Raw genomic sequence first — 7,593 nt, forward strand, 5'->3', positions numbered from 1 at the left:
GGTCGGGCTCGCGTATTCCCCGATACGGACCTTTAATCGCGATTACAGGCCGACCTTAAATCACACGCGATCCTGATACGCCTATTAACGACGATTTACCGAGGTGTTGACGTTATGTGGACATAGCCGTGAGAAGAGACGTCTTCGTTTCGTGAGATTAGAAAATTGCACCAACTCGTTATTCTACCACGAACAACGTATATCAGCAGTCAGAACTAAGATATCAATTTTGCTAAGGCAAACACGTTTCAGGAATATCTTTCGTTTTGATTGGAAATGATTTCTCTGGAAATGTAGGAATTTTAATCAGCAACGATAGTTTGTCAGAAATAATTTACACAGATATTTCAGTTTGAAGAGATAGAAAGAGATCGTTGTTACATCAAACGCTGTATAAAACGTCCTAAATAAATTTTGTAACTGAATGATCTACAACAGAAAGAAAATAAATAGATCGTTACAATAGAGAAATATATCGATTCCCCTCTTCTAAAATCCTAGTACCAAGCTGTACAATAGAGTTCCATTCAGTAAGGATGGAGAGAAAAATTTGTATCGGCTTTACCGAAGGAGATGTTTTTTCCTTTTTTTGTCCTTTAAACTCGACTACTTTGCACCGAGCTCCCTCGCAAGGGTGTTCACCCTCTTAAACGTTTCCTGGTTTCGCGGCTAAATCTGCTTAAACGGGTGAGAAAGAAGCTGCTACAACTTTTTCCGCTTCTCTCTCCCTTCTCCACCTTGTTTTTCTCTCCTTGTCGACGTTGATTTACGCGAGTTTGCATGTTACAGGGGCGTTGATCGTCCTTTGGAGCCATTCAACAGTCCTATCGCGTTAGCAGATGTTTCCACGGTTGGAAAAACGACAGATCTGCTGTGTCGCAGATTTCTTGGATTTTAACGTGCAATCATGGGATAAGATCGAAGGGAACGATAAATTTGATAAAGCAATTTCTCCAGCTTCTAGCTTAATGAAACATAAAGTCCAACGATGATAATTTATAATTACGCCCTGGAATCTATTAAGGTTCACCTACGCGTCTTCTTAGAACGTTTCCCCGTTTCTGTCTCGATGTTTGCCATGGGACGAACGCGCCTTCCTTTGGGAACGAGAAGTCGAGGTACGTGTTTGTACAAGACGCGTGCACGAAATGGTTAAACACGTGTTAAACAAACAGAAGCTCGCTTAAACGCCGGTTAGCAGGCCGTTAGTCACAGTTAAGTGACCAAACATCGACACTCGATATCTGCGATCACCCTCTCGATTATTATCGACGGGGCTGAACCCTGTTCACCGATATACAGTTTTCGAAAAGAGACGCGACAGAAATTTTTCTGAAGAAAGAAAGAAAGAAATCGGCAGAAAAAAGCGGAATATTTCGCAGGAGGACGTATCTGGATTTAATCGTTATTCGAAGAACGTAGGAGTTTACAAAAATTTCTTTTTCGATACACCAAACTATTTTTCAAAACGAAAGAGAGCCGCAACTATATAAATGCAACTTCTTTGAAATTGAATTATAAATTTTCATCGAATTTGCTTGCCACGAAGAGTCTTCGAATATGATGTTCTTCGTAAATTACAATACGAAAGTCGCGTAACTCGACTCTGCTTAGCCGTCGCTGCGATCGCTTTTCGAGACAAAAGGAGAACGTAAAAAATTGTCCGGCATTTCCGATGGTTGGTAACCATAGAGGAAGAAAGGATAATCGCGTTTGAACCGGCGGTGAAAAACGAATTAGTTTTCCGTGCCTGGTTTTATTGATTAAGTAATCTTAATACATCGCTGAGCCGCAATGTACCATAAAGAGAGCGGAACCGGAAACGATCCATTCTTAGGAGGGAATATGCTTTGTCGGTGGTCGCTCGACGCTCGGAATTTCTGCTTTGATTAATCTACCAAGCCGTAGCAGCGCGACTTTTTCCATCCGCAAAAGACTTATCATCTCGAGCGATGCACACTCTCTGGCAACAGTCCAGTACACTCTGCACTCGGGTTCGCTTTTTCAGACTCGTTCGACGATGCCATCTTCTTGCAGAACGAGCGGTAATCATTGTTCCTCATCTTCGTTCAATTCTTTTCCTATTTTCTTCGGTCAATGCTTTCGTCGTTGAAAAATTGAATTTCCTTTTTATCAACAGCTTTTACAAATAGCGAAAGGTTTTTGTCCTATCGGGCGTTTCCTTTAACTGGACGCGAAGAAACGTCTCGACGGTTTATAATATCGTTCGTTGTCTGTTATTTAAAATTAAACGATCGATCGATCGATCAAGACCTCTACCTATCGTGTGAATAGAAACTAGCACAAATTTTCAAGGGAAGGGTGGAAAAAGAGAAACGCGTTTCGTCGTAAGGGAAGATATAGTTTCTTCAAGGTTAAAGCCGCGACGATGATTGAAAAAGCTGGAAGATTGGCGTATTTGCACGTGCATCCTCGAATTTTTGTTCGACCGTTCATCGTCCGTACATTTCTTTCAAACTGCTAACAATACAATGAACCGGCGTTCCACGCGCGCCAACCAGAAAACTTCTGGGATTGAAAAACTTTCGCTAGAATTTCTTTTTCCCCTACTGGCCAAACACGAACGGACATTCAGATTTCCGTCGGACGCGTAGATCAAACTCTGAACGATCACTAAACGTCCTTCCGAAGCAATCGTTCATCAGCAAAAAATTCTCCTTTTTCTCGACGAGGATATTATACTCGATGATACGCCTAGTTAACGAATTTCAGGACATCGATGATATTACGAGGAAATGAACGAAAAAGTAAGGTGTTAAAAATAACACAGATCGAAAAAATGGAGGCGCTATATCTTGAAACGATATTAAAATGTTGTTTGATGTTCTCGATTCAAAGCATTGGCCGATGTAAGCGCCGACTGAGAAGGGCACATCGTCGAATCAATATCAATTAGGATGCTCCTTCCGGTCACGTGTCTTTGCACCCCGGTATATTATCGGCACGTGTCCTGTTGTAACTTCTAAAAAATTTTGATAAGGAGGGAACGTCGTTTCCGGTTCTGACTCAATACACGAACAATGAAAGCTACTCTGCGTTTCAACTGGATCACACGACCCGAAAGGTTATCAGAAACGGAACGCTGCTCAATCACAAGTTCATCGAAGAAATTGTCTACTCGCCTTTTCGAATTTTTTACAAATTTTGATTCTTTTACAATTTACCATTTACAGAAAATTTACAATTTCCAAGTGCAAGGCACAGAAGATGAGAATATAGAAAAATGCATCTCCTTCTACGAAGATATAGGAAAGGAGATCCCATTGTTCTCACTTGTTCGATTTCTCCCGAAACAAATATCACCAATTTCAACTATAAAATTCTAAGACCAACGTAATTTCAAGATTTCTTGAAATTTCTTTCAACAACGATATTTTTTAATCTTTGCGCGAACGTTTATCTGTCGACGTCTGCTCGCAATTCATCTAATACGCTGTTTCAAAGGGATGGTTTAAGCGAATCCGCGCATAGAGAGCATAGTTAACGTATGCAAGGGTAGAGGGTTAAAAAGAGTCCACGCAAACATCTCATACATTACACGGAATTTCCACCCCACGGAAACCAGCCAATAAAATACCCCCGGAACACGGGTGTCGTCCACTCGCCCTCTCCATCCTGAATCGTAACTGCATTGTCCAACTTTTTTCGTTTTTCTTTTTTCACCCCTCTTTTCTCTCCTGCCTTGTTCATCCACTCCTCACCCTTTTCACCGATACTTTCTAGTTTTCCTTTTTTTCCTTGCTTCTCGAAGTACGTGTACACCCCCTCGATTACATTCGGAAATATTAGGGGACGTCCCGCCGTTCGACAAACTATCAATTTATTCTCTTCTTTCCATTGATCGAAGACCACGTGACATCGCTGGCCCCTATAATTCCTTTTTCTTTTATTCCCAACTTTTTCTAGTTTCGGAGATGCCTAATCTGTTAAGGAGATACGGTTGTTTTGCTTCTTTCTGGTCGTCGAAACGCCCAGCTCGAGGTCGTAATGGAAGAAAATTTTACACTGAATTATCCTCTCGCCTTGTTTGTTGCGGGTATTTTTCGAAATATTCGCTTGGGTTGGATTTTGTCATTAGCTTAAGATCTTTCGATACGAAGATGCCTCACATAGTTGCTTTGCCACAGAGGATTAACACTGTACGACGCACATAATGTGATAAACAAACTCTGGTCAAAGCAATTTCGCTGCTACGTGCAATCTACAACCGGCGACAAGTTTAAACCTTCTGGTATACCCCTCGACCAGTATAAATAGACGACCATGTTCTCCAACAGTTAGTCAGTCAATCAGTCAGTCAGTCAGTCAGTTGGTCAGTTAGTGGAGCGAATAAGTATAACGAATCAGTCTAGCGAATTACCATAACAATTAGTATCAGTACCGCGCAATCTTATAACGAATATCATCAAACGAGCAACGCTTGCGATTAACTTTGTATTCTACATTTGAAAATATCTGTAAATATAGTTAATTGAATTAACTCGTCTCGTTATTAATTTAACCAACAACACGTCTCACCGTTCACCACGATTTAGTTGGCAACCCAATATATCCAAATCGGATAATTTTCCTCCGCTGTGCAACCAAATTATTCTATGCCCTTCGAGAACAGAATTCGATGAACGAGCACTCTACCGCACCAGGAGATCGAGTAGAGTTTCTAGCTAAAAGTCTGGACGGTGGACTACGTCGAAATCTCTATAGATTACGGCTGGCCGTATAAATCATGGCCGGTGGCTGGTGAATGTTATCTCGCGCTTCCGGTTCAACGCACCGACATTTCGCGCACACCACCGCGAAATATTCCTCCGTGGGGTGGTTTCGTTTTGTAGAAAGACCAGGCACAAAGCATATGCTGCCCGCTGTCCACTCCATTTACTTCGCTACGTCATCTCTCGCGTTGCTCGACCGAGGAAGATAACCAGGGACCAAGAGAAAGGGATCTATGGAACAGGGATACGTTGAATTGCTCGAAAAGTGCAACATATTTTCGATGGTCACTGGTTACTTACTCAGCGGAGGGCAGACATGTTGCGTTGAAAATTTGATTTTCATTTTCTTCCAGACGATATTCACGTTGTTCGACGGTGAGGAGGAATTTTAAACGATTCGTTTCGTTTACGCGTCGAGCGTAGTTTATTCCCAATTTGTGATCCTCCAATTTTTACATTTCGATCTCGCTGTTACTTTTAACGAACAAAAAGAATTGTGCACGATTTAAGAAAATCTTTAGCGGAAAATTGGAACGAGTCGTGGATATTGACAATGATTCTTTTTAATGTCCTGTAACTTTATGTATCGCAAATGCCGATGTTTCATTCTTAGAAACGAAATGGATCTTTCGAAATCTTTCAAAGTCTTCGTAATTGTATGTGCGTGTGCGTGTTTAATCGTACTAAATATAAAATAAAATGAAATTCTGAAAATAGTAAGATGTTCAAAAAATTACGTTCCTTATTTGCCCGTGTTTACCAAAAAATTTCTACGATTTTTCGTTTTATCTATTTTTAAGATATCTTTCATTTTACATAATATCAGATTTGGTTATTACAATCCTCGAGTCCAACTTAATTATTCCATATTTAGATTCCGAGAATCGTATGTTTTGCGAATGTACGATACACAGGGGCAAAATACATGGTTCGATTTATAAGAGCGTCTTTATCGGCGAGTTTCCTTTTTCTCGCGATTGAAATTATCGATTATCAATCAGAGAACAACCAATCGGATTGCGTAGCGTTTCTGCACTTTGCTAAAGCCAGTAATCGATCAATCATTAACCTGAATTATTTATCGACTTATCTGCGATCGCTAATTCGTTGCAGAGTATAATGGCACGATGTTTTCCTCTTCAAACGAAATTCATACTCGTTTCGTTTCATTGTATTAAGGGCTAGAACGTGGAACTTGTGAAACGAGTTGTTCCATATTTGTAATTTTCAATTACTTCCAATTTTTCTCAAATATTCCGCCGTCGTATCTTTCTAAATATTTATTTAAAAAATATACTCATATTAAACATTACTCAATACTCAACGAATTCGCCATTTGAAAATTCTGTTATCTGAATGTTTCACTACGCATGTACTTTCTANTGGTATCAAATTATATTTTGCATGAAAGGCAGGAAGATCGTGTATAGACTTGGTCGTGGTGATTTTTCTCAAATATGCCGCCCTCGTATCTTTTAAAATATTTATTTAAAAAATATACTCATATTAAACATTACTCAGTGCTCAACGAATTCGCCATTTGAAAATTCTGTTATCTGAATGTTTCACTACGCATGTACTTCCTATGGTATCAAACTATATTTTGCATAAAAGGCAGGAAGATCGTGTATAGACTTGGTCGTGGTGACTTAGAGTTCAGTTTTACGAAACATACTCAATCGTCAGTTTCTGTGCGAACGGTACATGAAACGATACAAATTCGAGTGGATTACGATATCGTTGGCATTGTGATGGAAAAATGGAAAGTTCTGAACAGAGGTGGAAATGTGGTCCCTGTCGAAGTTCGACAGGACGCCCTCAGGAAATCTAAACCGGTAACAAGATGGCTGCTCGGAAACGGAAACCGGAAGCTTGTCACTCAAGCTACACCGGCTTCCGGCGTGTCCCGAAAAAGGGAAATGTTATAGAACGGTCGAGAAGAGAAATAAAAAGGAACGAGGGATGGAACAGGGGAGAGATCTGTCTCGAGTGTATTGTTTTATCGCGTTTCTCTTGTAAATGCTTACTTAAATCATTAAACATTTAGTTTCATAAAACGATGAAACAAAATTTCAAGTTGCGGTATTTCGGTACTCTAATTATACCCTCGTTGTGTTTAGAAAGCCAATAGCTCGATCTAAAATTTGATTAGGTAAATCTTTTATCCTTCGATGATTAGAAACGTCGAGACGTATCAATTAAACGATTAAAAATGACGATCATTGTCTGAAAATATACATCGCAGCAATCAGAGCGATTTTCCACGATAAGAAGAATCATTTTTCAATTTACCATTCTTCCTACTTAAAGCATTGCCGATAACTTTCGTTATCGCTTTATTCAGGGCATATAATCATTTTCAATTCGAGGAGACAAATTTCGCAACGTCGTATAGTACCAATATCGATAATCGTATGTTCTCGATCGATACGTAGGTAACGTATGAAATCGCTTGAATAATTATAAACTACTTATTCATCAGATATTACGTCTACACCGTTTCATGCAAAAGATCATACGACTTGACTGATAATTATAATCGTTACATCTGTTTGATTCCAGTAGCAATTACCAAGTTGCTAATCTAGCTTTATTCGATGTTCTTGACAACAAAATACGTCAGAGCGATAGTAAAAATCCTTTATCATATTACGAAACGATATATTGATATACGGGTTAATATCGATCGTGAATTTTCACACGTTGTAGATATAATTTGTGACTTTACAGAGGAGTTAACCGACGATATTAAAATTATTTATTTCTTTCTTCAGAATACTTTAAATATTCTACATTTTATAATATCTAGGAAACTTTAATTTATTATTTCAAAAAGAGCGTATATATCGTCATCGTTTGG

At 39.3% G+C, this 7,593-nt stretch overlaps 1 long non-coding RNA gene across 1 annotated transcript in view; it reads left to right on the forward strand.

Annotated features, from left to right (window-relative positions):
* The window catches only part of LOC122570634, a 175,058-nt gene that overhangs the window by 26,720 nt on the left and 140,745 nt on the right, over positions 1-7,593 (forward strand). The gene's annotated exons all lie outside the window — the stretch shown is intronic.

This window comes from Bombus pyrosoma, linkage group LG9 (assembly GCF_014825855.1).
Source record: "Bombus pyrosoma isolate SC7728 linkage group LG9, ASM1482585v1, whole genome shotgun sequence".
In the NCBI taxonomy this organism is placed as follows: domain Eukaryota; kingdom Metazoa; phylum Arthropoda; class Insecta; order Hymenoptera; family Apidae; genus Bombus; species Bombus pyrosoma.